Source organism: Lactuca sativa, chromosome 8, assembly GCF_002870075.4.
Source record: "Lactuca sativa cultivar Salinas chromosome 8, Lsat_Salinas_v11, whole genome shotgun sequence".
Taxonomy (NCBI): domain Eukaryota; kingdom Viridiplantae; phylum Streptophyta; class Magnoliopsida; order Asterales; family Asteraceae; genus Lactuca; species Lactuca sativa.
Window position 1 is genome coordinate 170,204,300 of NC_056630.2, and position 15,919 is coordinate 170,220,218.

Sequence of the window (15,919 nt, forward strand, 5' to 3'; positions counted from 1 at the left end):
CCCGAAGAGACTATAAATTCAGAAAGAGTCTCGTACCAAGCTCTTGGAGCTTGCTTCAGACCGTAGACTTCCTTTTGAAGCTTGTAGCATTGTTCAGGGAATTCAATATTTTCAAACCGGGAGGTTGTTGCAAATAAACCTCTTCTTTTAATTCCCCATTGAGAAAGGCACTTTTAACATCCATTTGGTGTACCTTGATGTTTTTGTGGGCAGCATATGCTAAGAAAATTCGAATTGCTTCCATTCTTGCCACTGGAGCATATGTTTGATCGTAGTCAACACCTTCCAGTTGACTATACCCTTTTGCAAATAGTCTTTCTTTATTTCTGATAACCGCACCAGATTCATCTAACTTTTTCTTGAACACCCATCTTGTTCCAACAATAGTATGGCCTTGCGGTATGGGAACAAGTTGCCACACTTTGTTTCTTTCGAATTCTTCCAGTTCTTCTTGCATTGCAGAAATCCAATCAGGTTCTAATAATGCTTCTTTGATCGATCGGGACTCGACTGTGGACATGAATGTTGCGTAGTGACAATGGTCAGATAAGTCTTTGGCAGATCGAGTCTAGATACCTGCGGATGGATTGCCAATTATTTGACCTGGTGGGTGGTCCTTCGTCCATACGTGTAGACGAGGCATCAGATGGTCAGCGGCTGCGGTAGAAGGAATGTATTCAATATCAGAGGTTTTTTCGGATGGGGAGGGCAGTTCCCCCTGGATTTGAGAACATCCTGTAGAGTTATCTTGACTTGTTGGAGCAACAATCAAGTTTTCTTGACCAGCTTGGAGAGGTTCCCCCTGGACTACTGATGGGAGTTCCTCTAGAACCTGATAGGGTTCCCCCTGGACTGCTGATGGGAGAGAAATGATTCTTGAATCAATTCGAGTGTCAATGGTCTGTATGATTTCATCATCCGAATCCGAAGATACGTTTGATGGTAGTGATCTTCTGAGAGGAGCTTGAGCATCATCAAATATTGGAACCTCGATGGTTGTAGCTTGATCCAGAGTAGAGTTTTCCCCCTCAACCGGAGAGGTGAAAGTATTGAGATATGCTACTTCGGATAGCGATGGACCAAAAACATCAGTGTGTTGTTGTTGAGTAGTTGGTGACACAAGAACTTCAGATAGTTTCGCAGTTTCAACAGGGTCGAAAAGATCATCATAATTGACTTCAACCAGGTTTAGAGGACCTAAAGAAGTAGGAATATCACTTTCCATGATGGAAGTGGTTTCAATAGATGGAAGGGTGTTGCGGATGTAAGAGTAATCGAACTTCACATCAAAACTTCCAATGATAAGCCTCGTACGTCTGATAAGAATTTGATAAGCAACCTTGTTCATAGAGTAGCCAAAAAAATGCCTTCATCAGACTTCGGAGCAAATTTGTTAAGTTGATCTCTGTTATTGATCACAAAACATATACACCCAAAGATGTGAAAGAAACGAACATTTGGTTTTCGGTTGTTGAGACCCTCATATGGTGTTTTATTTAGGCGTTTGCACACGATACTTTGGTTTTGAACAAAGCATGCAGTTGCTACGGCTTCAGCCCAGAAGTAAAGAGGAAGATGTGCGAAGTTGAGCATCGATCTGGCTGCTTCAACTAGAGTACGGTTCCTTCTCTCTACTACACCATTTTGTTGAGGTGTATAAGGAGCTGAAAAGTTATGAGAGATACCTTTTGACACCAAGAAGTTGTTGAGAGGATGATTCGTGAATTCAGTGTCATTATCACTGCGGATGCGTCTTACAGGCAGCTTGATCTGGAGTTCTATTTCTTTGATTAAGTTTATTAGAATATGCGGTGTTTCAGATTTGACTCTGAGGAAGAATACCCAAGTGAAGCAAGTAAAGTCATCAACTATAACCAATATGTACTTTTTGTGATGAAGACTGGCTACGGTTGATGGACCATAGAGATCAATGTGTAGAAGTTCAAGTGGTTCAGATAATGTTGAGTCAAACACAATGGGGTGACTTGCTTTGGACTGCTTACCACATTCACAAGAAGGACATAAAGTGTCATTGTTGAACTTGAGAATGGGTAAACCTCTGACCAGCTCTCCAGTAACCAAGGTGTTGATATACTTGAAGTTGAGATGAGCGAGCTTGCGGTGCCATAACCAACTAACTTCGAATATAGCTTTGGAGAGAAAACACAACTGTGGTTTTCTAATGATGAGAGAGACATCCAGAGGATACATGGTACCCTCGGATCGTGACTTGATCAAGCAGGTACTTCTATCACTCGTCATAACGTAACATAATTGATCATCAAACTCAACTCGATGGCCTGCCTTACATAGTTCGCCAACACTGATGAGATTGTGTTTAAGGCTTTCTACATAAGCAACCTTTTGAATTGAGAAGTTCCCCGTAGTGAGTACACCGTAACCTCGGATTATTCCATTCACATTGTTGTCAAATGTAACATTTCCACCATTGTATATAGGCCTGAAATCCCGAAGGTATTCTAACCTTCCTGTCAAGTGCAAGGAGCAGGCACTGTCGATCAACCATTCTTCTTCTTGATCCACCTTGAACAAAGCCTACATAAGTTAAGTGGTTAACTTGGGCACCCAAGAGAGTTTGGAGCCCGGAGTAACATGCGATGTTTCAAACGATGTATGATGTGAGGTTGTAGGGACAGGTTTCAAGTCAACTTTCAAGCCTAGTCCTGGGTGTTTGAGATTTTTTGGAGTTTTTTGAGATTGAGGATAGTTACGAGCTTTTTGAGAATAATGAGATTTGTCATGAGAGAAGATCTTTTGACACTGACATTAACACATGAACTTTTTATCATCTAACCTGACATTTGGCTTGGTCTGTGGTTTTGAGGAAGAAATATGCTTTTGTCCAGTCCGAGGATTGTAAGATTTGACCTTTTTGTTTGTGTGTTTTGAAAAAGTGTTTTTTGCAGGTCTTGCAGGTGTAAGCATGTGCAGGCCTTTTGTGAAGTGATTTCTTTGGCTCTTGAAGTGACCTTTTGAGTGCCGGAGTTGGTAAAATTCCTTTCCATTTTTGAGTTTTTGAAAATGACTTTGGAAGGGTTGGAGTAGGTAAAATACCTTTCCATTTTGGATTATCTAATGAATAGACCTGAAAACCATTTGATCGAGAAGACTTATCCTTTGTGTCAGATGATTTATGAGCAGTGTTTGAAACAGTGAACTCCTTCCATTTTGTTTTCTTGGAAACAGTTGATTTGAAGTGATAATTTGAGAAAACAAGTTTTGTTGGACTCTTTGACTTGGGAAATTTAACAAATTTATTTTGTTTTGAATAAATTTCTTGTTGCTTGCCACGGGAACGAAATTCTTCTTTTAAAACTCTTTTTGCTTCAGTTTTAGGAGAACCGCAGTCAGTGACATTCAGTTGCAGTTTCCTTAAATTCTTAGGAAATTTTGAAAAACAAGGACTAGATTCATCCGAACTGGAGAATTCAGGACTGTGAGAACATTGACCAACTTCAAAATTTTCTATTGATAATTCATGATCAATTGGTTCAATAGTCACAGAACTTTTGACTATGATCTGCGGTGTATTGCTTTGAACAACTGAAGAGTAAGTCTTGGTGGACACGTTTGTGGGACATTTGATACTAGGTAGTGGGACAGATTGAGGTTCATGACTGCGGTTAGGAGTACTGCGGTCAGACTGAAGGGATGGAAAGTCCAATGTGACTTCATGACTTTCTACAACAATTTCCTCATCAACTACGGATGATTTTGAGTGAATTATGTTATCATCATGATTAGAAAATTCAGGGAGAATTTCCTCGATAACACAGTTATTACTCAGATCATGAAGTTTACCAAAATGAGCTTGGATATCTTCAGGAAATGTTTTGTCATTGACCGGAAACAAAAAGTTGCAGTTTGGAGGGACGTAGGGACGTTCTGGGGTGAACCGGGGTGAGGAGTCCATTACGGTTGGGTACCCATTAGACCAACCCCAATTGATAGTGTTATCAAGATTCCCATTATTAACTAGATTCTTAATGGCCTCAGTTTCATTAAAAAGCTTTTCAATTAAAAGATTTAATCGTACAATTTCACTTTGTGCTAAATCTCTCTGATTCAAGGCTATCTCTAGTTGTTTTTCACTTAACATTCTAGCATCTTTTTCTAGCATCAAGTCTTTCTCTATCGTTGCCATTTTGAGTCTCATATTGTCCAAACATCGTCTAACGTGGAACATCTCCTGCGAAGCGATGTTCTTCTCATCTAAGGCTTTATTGTAGTCTGAAAGGATGACAGCACATGTGTCATTGAGTGTGTCCATGAAAGGTTGACAGTCATACATGCTATAATTTAAAGTTTGAATCATAAGTTTTACCTGTTCCACAATGCTGAGAGTTCCATCTTTCGCCATATAGCAATGGTTCTTCTTTAGCTTGGTTGAACCATCTTCATCAGAAGTTGCTACCATACAGATCTTGCCTTTTCCTTTACTGCGGTCGTCTTCATCTTCGTCTCTGGATGACCACACTTGATGATTACTTTTCACTTGAGCAACATAAGCTTTTCACTTTTCTTTGTCTTCTAGTTCTTGAGCCATTCTGAGATAAAAGGCTCTGTCTTTCACTACGTTTGCTTTGAAGTCCTTGGCAAAATGGTTTTCTTTAGACTATGTTTGCTTTACAATATCACTTTTGTCTTCTAAAGAAGTACCGAAGTCAGTTGATTGAGACTGCGGTGGTACGTCTTTAGACTGTGTTTGCTGAGCCTGCGGTGGAGGGAGTGGATTTTTGGTGGAACGAAAGTGATTGTTTTGAAAGTTGCGGTGGAAAGGTTGTCGTTTGTACTGTTGATTTTTACGAAATAAAGGTGGTAAGCGATTGAATTTTTGACTGACAAGGGCAATGACATTTTGAAACTCTTCTTCATCGTCATATTTTGAGTCTGCTTCATATGACTGCGGTGATGAGTCATACGAGGTGGGATATGTTTGAGTGTGGGGTGATTGTGCTATAAGAGCAAGTGGACCTCCGAAGTCTGAATATTCCTTGAGTACTGTGGACTCTTGAGCTTGTAATTCTCCATAAAGCTTATAGAGAGACAACGAGTGAAAATCCCTATCTCCTTGAACAATCATTTTTGCTGTTGTTCAATGTCTTCCTAATCCATTAAGGAACTGTAGATTTGTTTCATGATTGCTGAGGACAGTGCCCACATTGGACAGTTTTGTGACAATCAAGTTGAATATTTTAAAGGAGTCTTCCAAACTTTCGCCGGTGTGAGCCTTGAAGTTGTTGAACTCATTGAGTGCAGTTGTAAGCTTTTTGTCTTGAGCTTGCTCTGAGCCTTCATAAAGATTTTTGAGAACATCCCAGATCTCTTTTGCTGATTTGCAATTTATGATAATATCGAAGTTGTCAAGAGAAATTTCATAAAAGGCAATAGCATCATTTTCCATCTTGTCGAGATCATCCTTGGTGGGACGGTTCAAGGCTGGTTGACCTCCTCCTAGCCTTGCTGTGGCTCCGTCAGTTTGGACTGGTGTAAGGACTGGGACATGTGGTCCTTCTTCTGAGATATCATTCCATCCTTTGTGACCAGTGATGGTATTCATTCGCAACCAGTATTAGGGCTCTATTAGAACCACCAACACTGTTGGAGACATTCAGTGATAACGATTGTGCCATGTTTTGAAGTTTTTTTTTTTTGTTTGTTTTAGAAATGAGCTTCAGTGGTATAGAAGGCTTTTCGAAAAATCAGAGTTTCGATTTTCAAAAAGCAACCACTATGGCTCTGATACCAATTGTTGAGAGAAAAATTTTGAGACACACTTGAACAGCCGTTAGAACAAGTATATAGAGGAATAGTTAATTTCGAAGGATCAAAAGCTCAACAATAATATTAAAAGTTAGAAGTTAGAGAGTTAGTTGCGGAATAGTAAAGAAATGTAAGTGAAAACAATTGTTATAACAAGTATACACATAAGCAGATTCATAACGAGGAATGCATTCAAACCAAGTTAATAAGTGAGATCAAACTTAGTGATTAAGTCACAAGAGACTTGCTCCGAAGAGATATGATGATTAATTATGTGAGTAAGAGGATTTGATAAGTAAGATAGAAAGTGAACTTTGAGAAGTATATTAGAAATGAATAAGATGTTCACTGTATTTCACCGTATTTAATACAAGAGAATGAGCTCTATTTATAGAGACTCAAAAGATAACAGATTTACAACTGTAAGAGTTGCCATGCAAGACATACTGGACAATAGAGTGTTTTACAGTAAAGACAAAATAATCTAAGGAAAGATAGAGACTGCGATGCTTGAAGACTTCGGATGATGATTGACGAGGAGACTGCTTGACTGCGGTGGCATGGAGGCTGCGGTAGCTGAAGTTCAAGAGGGTCACTTATTTTTGCTTCAACAAAGTGTAATTATGGATTTTTTTATTTTTTATTATTTTTTTATTTATTTTTTGCAAAACTCTCATTCTTTAAATTGGTTTTCTTATTTGTAAATTGATGTTTCTGTGTGCCTTTATTTCTATGTCAGAAAAAGTAGTCTTTTTTATTGTGGGATAAAATTACATACAAGTTAAACAATTGTCAAAGAGAGGGTATAAAGGCGGATCCATACAAGTGCAGATGAATCAAACTAGGGCGCATTGATAAACAAATAAATACTATAAAATCAACAACATTATACTTACATTTTTTTTTCAGGTTAAAATATTAAACTATAAAATGTGCAATGTGGTAATAAAAAGAAATCAAACTGGGCACTTTAATAAACAAACAAATAGATATGGTGAAATGCTACTATGTTATTTGTTAATTTTTTTTAAAGAAGTTCATAGATGTCAAGCATTAAATTGTATTGCAATTTATTTCTTATAGAATTATTCCTTCTTTTCTTTTAATTATAGCAAGAAGGGTAAATAGCACAAAAGACATTAAGTTTACACTAAAATTCTAATTTGACATCGTGGTTTTTTATCTCAAATTTTACACAGTTTTCTAATCTTTTACAATTCAAACCACTTGGCCGGTCAACCCGGTTATATGTTGACGTGATATGATGACGTTTCAGTTTTTGATGACATGACATGCTGACTTGACATGCTAATATGTCAAAATTGAATTTTGTCCAACAAAACACACTAAGTTTTCATTTTTTTTTCGATTTTGACATTAAATTTAATTTTTCTTTCAATTTTGACACTATTTTTTTTTTGTTTCAAACAGAACATCATTTATCCAATTTTGTTCAATATTGATCATTTACATTTGAAACCATATAAATCTATTTTTTATTACAATTTAAACCGTACAAATATTTTTTTTCGTTTTAAAAACACATTCTTATTTAAATACAAGCTTTTTTTAAACATTCAAAGCATAATATATAAATATGCATTAGTTGTATCATGAGAACAAAATTAACCTAAGCTACGAATAAGATATAAAATTTTCACGGGTTGCAAACTTGACATTTGGGTCTTGATCAATTACATGCCTCCAAACCTCCAAACTAATTTTAAAATTGCGCATTTAATATAAAATACTATTATTATTTAATTAATACATACTTATACATCCAATGTTGTGTCATAAGAACTTTTCGGAAATTTATGATTTTTAACTATCTTTTTTGTTAATTTTATATAATATTGCTTTATTATTGTAAACTACCTATTTATTTTTCATTTCAGTAATATTCTATTGAAATTTATATTTCATTGTACAAAATCATGATATTATCATATATCTACACATAAAAAATGTTGATCAGATATTCATAACAGTGTATATGTTAATTTAAGTAATCATTATAACTTACATACAAAATTTATATCGTTGTAAATTAATGACATTTTTTTTTAATTTCCAATTTGTCATTACGATTTCAAATTATCGATAGTGTTTTCTTCCCACACGTTCTCTTGTGGTTGCCTCATCATCTTCGTATATTCAACAAGAATCGTGCACCAAAAGTAAGGTTTTAAAAATCTCCATTTAAATTTAAATACTTACAATTTACAAAGTTACTAAAAATAATGAACATATCCTAAGAAAACACCAGCATTGCATGGATTTCAAGGTTATGGTCAGAAAGCCTAAAGTTTTGAAAAATCTGAAGTAACACCCCAATTTTCATATATAGATTATATAACAAATAATCGTTCCAACATCTCCCAAGACCAATTAAGCACTTACTTATAGACTAAACTACAGCGGAAACAAAATAAAATAAAACAAAGTCTTCAACTAAACAACGTCGGGTGTTACGTCTTTGCGGAATTCCTCTGTCGACTTCTGGATCAATCCTTCTCCTTAAAAAAATTTTCTGCCACTTGCTAAATAGTTTCTTGGTTGCGCACACTTAAAGTATCTAAATGGGTAAGCCTAGAGCCTAGTGAGTTCGTGTTGCACATACATGTTCATCACTTAAAAAAATAAACAGTCATATAGTTTCAATAAATGATACAACACACATATCATGCAATGTCATAATTTAGGGGAACGATTAATTATCCAGAGAAAGAACCAAATGTTCATTTCCCTTCTCCTTGAGACAACTAATCATCCATTGTACTCAAGTATTTTAAATATCCAAGGAAATGAGTATGATTCTCAATTCCCATCCCCGCCGATCACACACATCCGTCATGCTCACGACGATTAAACACCCACCCATTCCCACTAAACATGTCACCCAAGAAAACGCAAAAAAGATAAATGACTTAAAATAACATTTGTACGCAACCATACTTATCATAAAACATACTGTTAATAAATAAATAAAAACCACATAATAAACGCATGACAAACATTTATGTGCGAGCAACCACAGAACACGAAAAACTCACCTTGATGGCATTAGGTCTTAACCGGATGTCGTCACGCTACTTGCAGACATGCACCCTACGTTTAACCAACAAGTTTTCTAAGGTTGTAATTCTAGAAAACATCCTACGTGTTTGTTTTGGTTCCATCACACATATGTCTCCTTTGGCCAACCAATAATTATTTCATCATATAAAACAGAATGTGCATAACAACTTTAATAAAAAATATTATTATTTTTTTCTTCATTTTCTTTATCATTTGAAACATCAAGAAAACCGTTTCAACAAAAGATCCATATTCTTTTCTTCTTTACCCTAACAATAAAAACGTTTTCGACCATTTTATCACAGTAAAACTTAAAAACTGTTGTCAAATAAAATTTATAAAACCACCGTTAATCATCTCCATTTCATACTAACATATTTATATACTAAATCTTGAATAATTTATTATAAAGCAAGATTAAATTCACCATTTCTTTTACCAAAACATAACATTTGTTTTTCACCAAATTCGACTATTCCTTGGCCAAAAAGAGACATAGGATTGAACCAAAATACATATTAAAATCCTATAAACCCACTCAAGCAACTTAATCAAACTCAAATCGAAGAGACATACCTTAATTTCTAAAATAGCTTTGAAAACCTTCACGAACTTCAAACCCCGATTTCTCTTTTGTTTCCCCAACCTTTCTTGCACTTTTTTGTGGGCATTACACTCTATTTCCCATGCCTTTTATAATGCCCAAGTTTGTAACCTTTCTAGTTAACCCAAAAGTCCAAATTTATGACACTAATCAAAGTGATGGGTTTTGGTATTAAAATTCCATAATTTCTCTATTTACTCCTACTTAATCACCATTATATTATTTTAATAATATAGTCAAATTATATATATTTATACATTTTTTTTAGTTTGAGTTATCACAAACTTCCCCCCTTCGAAAAATTCCGTCCTCGGAATTTGAACTAAAAAACAAATAAGGGTATTTGGTCTTATTATCTCATACGTTTCCCCATGTCGTTACTTTCATTGTGCTTTCATGAGTTATATCTCCACATTCATTAACTTCATGAATAGATAATCCATTTCTCGTTGTAAACTCTTCCAAAATGATCATATAAAATTAAGGTTCTAGTCATAAATAGACAATTGAACCATCTTATCAACACACAACTTAACTAACTTTTCCGTCACGTACATTTCACCCGATGACACAGTTTAAGGGAGCATTTTATATATCCAGAGAAAGAACCAATGGTCCGCTTCCCTTCCCACTTGGCACAACCCGTCCGTTGTGCTCAAGCATTTAAATATCCAAGGAAATGAGTAACGTCTCAATTTCCTATCTCCCGCTGGTCACACCACACCCGTTATTTTCCCGGCTATCATACACCCATGTCCTCATTAAACGTATCATAATATATTAGGAAATCAATTCTAAAAAAACTTTACACTTCTCCTCTACTGAGGATTCTTTCGACTCCTCTTCAGTCCACCCAATACACCGAAGGTTACATGAATCCTCATCAAGTAAATCTTACTTGGTTCCTTCCTTACATACGACTTAGTGAATAAGTGACAACGTTAATCTTCCATAATTTGTAACGATCTTACGCCTTCTTTGACTTTTGGTAATCCATGCGCATATATATCGTCCCCTCTTTTTTTCGTGACGAGCACTACTAGTGCACCCATGGTGATGTACTATGTCGAATAAAAACCTTATCAAGCAGATCTTGCAACTGCTATTAAATTCTTTTATCCTTGTTGGTTTACTCTCTCACTGTCACATTTCCTTGTTCCATCCTCAAGAATTCTTCCTCCAATTGCTTGATCGTCGTTCGAGGACTAAACATCTCTCTAAAGATTCTGGCACACTCATCCCATGACATCCTATTGATTGTATCTGACACCTTAACTTCTTTTACCCTCCCCATCAATATAAAGCCTCATTTTTAAACATCATCACGACATAAACCACATTGTCCTTATTTGCACACTAATCGGAATCAAATGTTTCCTCTATCTCTATTATCCACGTTGATGATAGGAACGTCCCCACGACACATTTGTGTTTTACAAGTCATGAACGTCTTGTAACAATTACCTCATCATTTGTCGTTTACATCTTTTTGTGATCGTAGTGCAACACTAGGGTCAGAAATTGTAGCGACATACCATATCCATAGCCTTCCTCTTCATCAACCCTGTTACCACCATTCACATTCTATAGTGCATCTCTGTCACAACTAGAAATTTTGTGTCTTGTAATCACTACACTCAAGTAAAATGTAGAATCAAAAACTTAAGAGCATGTATGATGCTTACTCTATGACAACAAAACTTCAATCCAATACACCATACAAGTACTACAAATAGTCATCAAGCAATTGGAAACCCTAGAAGTTCTTGTTAGGTCCATTTTGGGCTAGGACTTCCTTATTGGACTCATTGGACCAATAAGCTTCCAATTTGACTATCATGGGATTAGAACCTTATTGGACTCATTTACCTCAATATTTTGGGCCATATTGGGCCTAGATTGAGATAGATTAACTATATGAACCATTTTGGACCATAATTAACCTAATCTAACCTAATGGGTCATAAAAATCATATTTATATTTTTTTAGGCCAAAACTCATCCAACCTAGCTATAACATGGGCTTAAGGGCAAAAGCCCAAAAATCTCCTCTCACCCTCCCCATTCTCGGCCCAAGCCCAAAAGAAGAGGGGGTTGACTTTGTGAGTGACACCTCACAATTATCCAAGGGACTTCCATGCAAGAGGACTCATACTTCCATGCACCATCCTTTCATACTTCTCTCTTCTCTCCTTCCTTCTTGATTCTTCGCCGATCCCACACACACACACAACATCCAAACTCTTCCAAACTCTCTCAAATATTCTCCTCCTTCCCACTTCAAAATCTCGAAATTTTGCTTGTGCATTAAGAGGATTTCAAGAAAATATTATCACTTCTTGGTAAGTTATACATATCCAAGGATTTTATAACTCTTTTCTCATGATTAGATCCCTTCTCTTAAGCATTTGTGGTAATCATACTCTTAGAATCCCCTCAAGTTCGAGATCATCATCAAGGTGTTGCTAGGGCCGAAAACAACATCAAACTTCTTCCATTCTCCTCCAAAACCGAAACCACACCCAAAGGTGAGCTTCATACCCCCTATTTTTTGGTTTTTATATGTTTTGTGGGCGGGGGGGGGGGGGATACAAGCAAATGTGTAGATCTATGAGTATATGTATGCCTTGTATGATTTCTATGTTTGTTTACATGTTCTTATGTGATTATGGTGTTGAAACTAGTCAAAAAGTCCTTAAAATCGAGATTTGCATTAGGGTGTATGAAACAAGTGTTAAACATATTATTACACACAAATCATTTCTAGAAAAATAACCAAGTTGGCTAATATGAACTCATTGGGCTAAAAATCCCATTTTTGGGCTCAAAATGTTAAAAATATAAGGATAAAGGGCCCAAAATGACAAAATACAAATTCTGATGAATGAAATGAGTCAAAACAGTTTCAATAAGGTATTTTTCTGGAAATATTCTCTTTGAAGGATTAAATGTGAAATTTTTAAGCATAATGGGCCAAAAATGAATTTTTCGGACCAATAAAGCCCAATATGCGAGATTTTCAAATCAGAGGGGCTGAAACTATGATTTTCTGTAAAACAGGGGACTACTAGTGCTCCAATTCCATTTCAAGGGTTAAATATGCTTTTCATATTTAAAAGGGACCAAAAATGCAAAAAAATTCTATTTTGGGCCAAAAGTGTAAAAACTGCGAACATAAGGGTTTCAGCCGAGAAAAAATTTCATTGGTGGACTAAAACTGTTTTTCAAATAACTTTGGGCTGAAAAATAACTTTTCTACAAGTTTTGATACTAAAGTGTCAAGAAAAATGGTTTGAGGACTAAAATAGAAACTTATTTTATACAAAGGGTTAAATGTGTAAATTATCCAAAAAGAAAGGGGCTACAATAATGAAACAGCCTAATGTTTTAAACAATAAATCCGTCATGATGAAATACTACCACATCGACTATCGGCAAATTATAATACACCTTCAACTCCAAAAATCGTTATCAAACGAATTGATTCGGTCTCGAATCAATAATGAATCCGAAATTACTAACACGACGAAACTTCAATACACACGTGGAAATCTCGGGAAGTCAATACACACGTGAGAATACACCAGACGTCGATAGACTGTCTTTGGGCCCAAAAGTTTCAAATCGTGTTTGTTGGGCCTAGCTAGCCCAATGACATGATCTTTGGGCCCGAAGGAAACTCGCTTACATGTAGTTGGGTCTTATATGACCTAATTTCGTGTAAAAGGACTTTTACAGGCTTTGTGCTATTGGACCCCAAGGGCCCTCTGGTGCTGCTAGTAAAGTCGAGAATTCACCAAATGCGAGTCGGGCTAAGGCCCCTTCGCATTCACGATAGCCTTGAACGACTTACGGAAAATATCGGGGCTTCGCACCCCCTTTTCCTCCTCGGTTGTGGGGCTACATGAAGTCCGGGTGTTTGGATTAAGTGAATAGTGCGAGCGACGCCTAAGGGAATCGTTTGTATGGTTGTAAACTAGTCATTTTCATTAATGTGTGTTTATAACAATTCACAATCCATAATTAATCCAACGTCACCGGGACTCAACGAATACACCTGTCGTAACGAAATAACAAGACATAAATCATTTGATGCAAAGTATTAGGAAAACATCGGGTTTTCCTAGGGTTTTCAATTAATACACCTACAAGTTACATACCGAGTTTTACAAATTGTACTTTTACATTTTTAGAAACAAACAAGCATACTTACGGATCTTCACACTTTTTATACTAAGTTCTTTTCAGAAAATATCAGATTTTTTGGTGATTTTCAAAACAATACAAACCACTATATTTCAAACATTACTTATGAACTCACCAACATTTCATATGTTGACGTTTTTCAAAATACTTGTATTCTCAGGTAACAGGTAAACCGAAAAGGAAAAAATGTACTCAGTAACGTCTTGCTGTTGTTTTAAATAGTACCGAACAATTTACTTTTGGGCATGTAATATTATGGATCAATGTACTGAATGTAAACGCTACCAGTTGTAATATTCCAATGCTTGGTATTGTATGATGTTATGTTTCATGTATATTCATTGTGATGGTATTCAATTGAGTCACAATAGCCCTCGGACATTTCCGTTGTCTGGTTCGGGGGTGTGACAGGTTGGTATCAGAGCTCTGTTTTTAGTGAACTAGCATATCGAACCATACATTGATATGCAACTATAAACCAAAAGAGGGACTAACATAACTCTGAACAAAACAAGTAAAATACAACAATAAAACACCTTTGCTTGCATTAGGAACAAGGAACATAACGCCGAACCAAACAAAATAATGCTAGTATCTCGGTTAATTCAGGACTGTTCTTAGTGGTACCAAGTAGTGGATTTAGCCTGATCAACTACATTCTCCCCAAATTATAACTAACACACGTTCTGATGAGATCGGGATAGCTAGGGAACCTAAAACTATACCCCTTTATCACCAAAAAGAGAACGTCTGTTTAGTATATATCATAGTCGTGGGAGTGACGATAGTTTATACTTTCCCCCAGTCGTCATGGAGGGAGATCAACCAGGTATCCAGTTCCATCAAGTCCTAGTGGCTCACGGGATGCTTGAAGATGAACCAGAAGGGAATCCAGAGGAAGCACACGATGTCCGACCTGACGAATACATAGACACCGACTACGAATTTGGAGAGACCGACGATGACGCCGAGGAAGGGCAAGATCGGGACAAGGATCACATCCCGTCGTGTGAGAACGAGGCGCAACCAGACCACCCCGCCCCACCAATGAACCCCCCAAGGGAGAACCGTTCCCCCGAAGCTGAGATCGCCGCACTGCGACAACAGTTGTATGCTATGGAGGCTCGGGCAGTGCGAGCTAAGCATGAGAGGGATGAGGTTATTGGAGACATGACGGAGATGGCTCAGTTACTGGCGCAACATTTCGGCATATGACCCCGCCACTACGTAGGACGCAGATCATCGCGGTTAGGGATAGACTTATCTTAGTAGGTCATTAGGAACTATGCTATGTACCCCGACTCTATGTTTAAGTGACTACGCTACTCATAGAGCTGTTATGCTGTCGAACTAGTGTCACTCATGTATGCTCTTACGAGCAAAATTTTCATATATCAAATGCGGATAATATTAGTAAACTTTTACGTGCTTTGTTATGATATTACAAATTGCTATGTGTTGAGAATCTATGATTGTATGTTAAATGGTAGGAGTGTTTAAGTTCGTACCTTGCACCTAGTCAGTAGGGTCACAACCTCCCAGAAACTCCAAACACTCAACATCTTTCCGTTTCATAACAGAAAGATGCCTCGCTGACCTACTCGCGGAAACCCTGGACCAAACCCACCCGAAGTTGACTCCACTGCATTCCAGGCGGCCGTGTCTGCTGCAGTCACCGCAACTATGGCACAATTTCACCAAGGGAATAACGGAGGAGGCAACGGGCAAGGGGCCGGGAGTTCAAACAACGGGATGAATCAAGGACCCACCAAAACATGTACCTACAAGGACTTTACAAATGCCAAACCATGAACTTTTAACGGCACTGGAGGAGTGATCACTCTGAAGCGATGGATCGAGAAGGTGGAATCGGTATTCGAGATATGCGATTGTCCTGAGCAGATGAAAGTGAAGTTCGCGCCCTGCACTTTTGTCGATCAAGCGCTCACCTGGTGGAACGGACATGTGGAAGCCATGACACTCCCTGTAGCCAACTCCATGCCGTGGGCGGATATGAAAGAAATGTTGATGGTTGAATACTACCCACGAGGTGAGATTCAGAAAATGGAGCAGGAGCTGTGGAACCTCACTGTGCAGAATGCGAATATCGATGCCTACATATCGAGATTTAGTGAACTATCTCTGTTGTGCCCGGGTATGATCACCTCGGAAGGAAAGAAGATTGAGCGATTCATCTGGGGACTAACATCACCAATCCAAGGAAATGTGATAGCTGCAAACCCC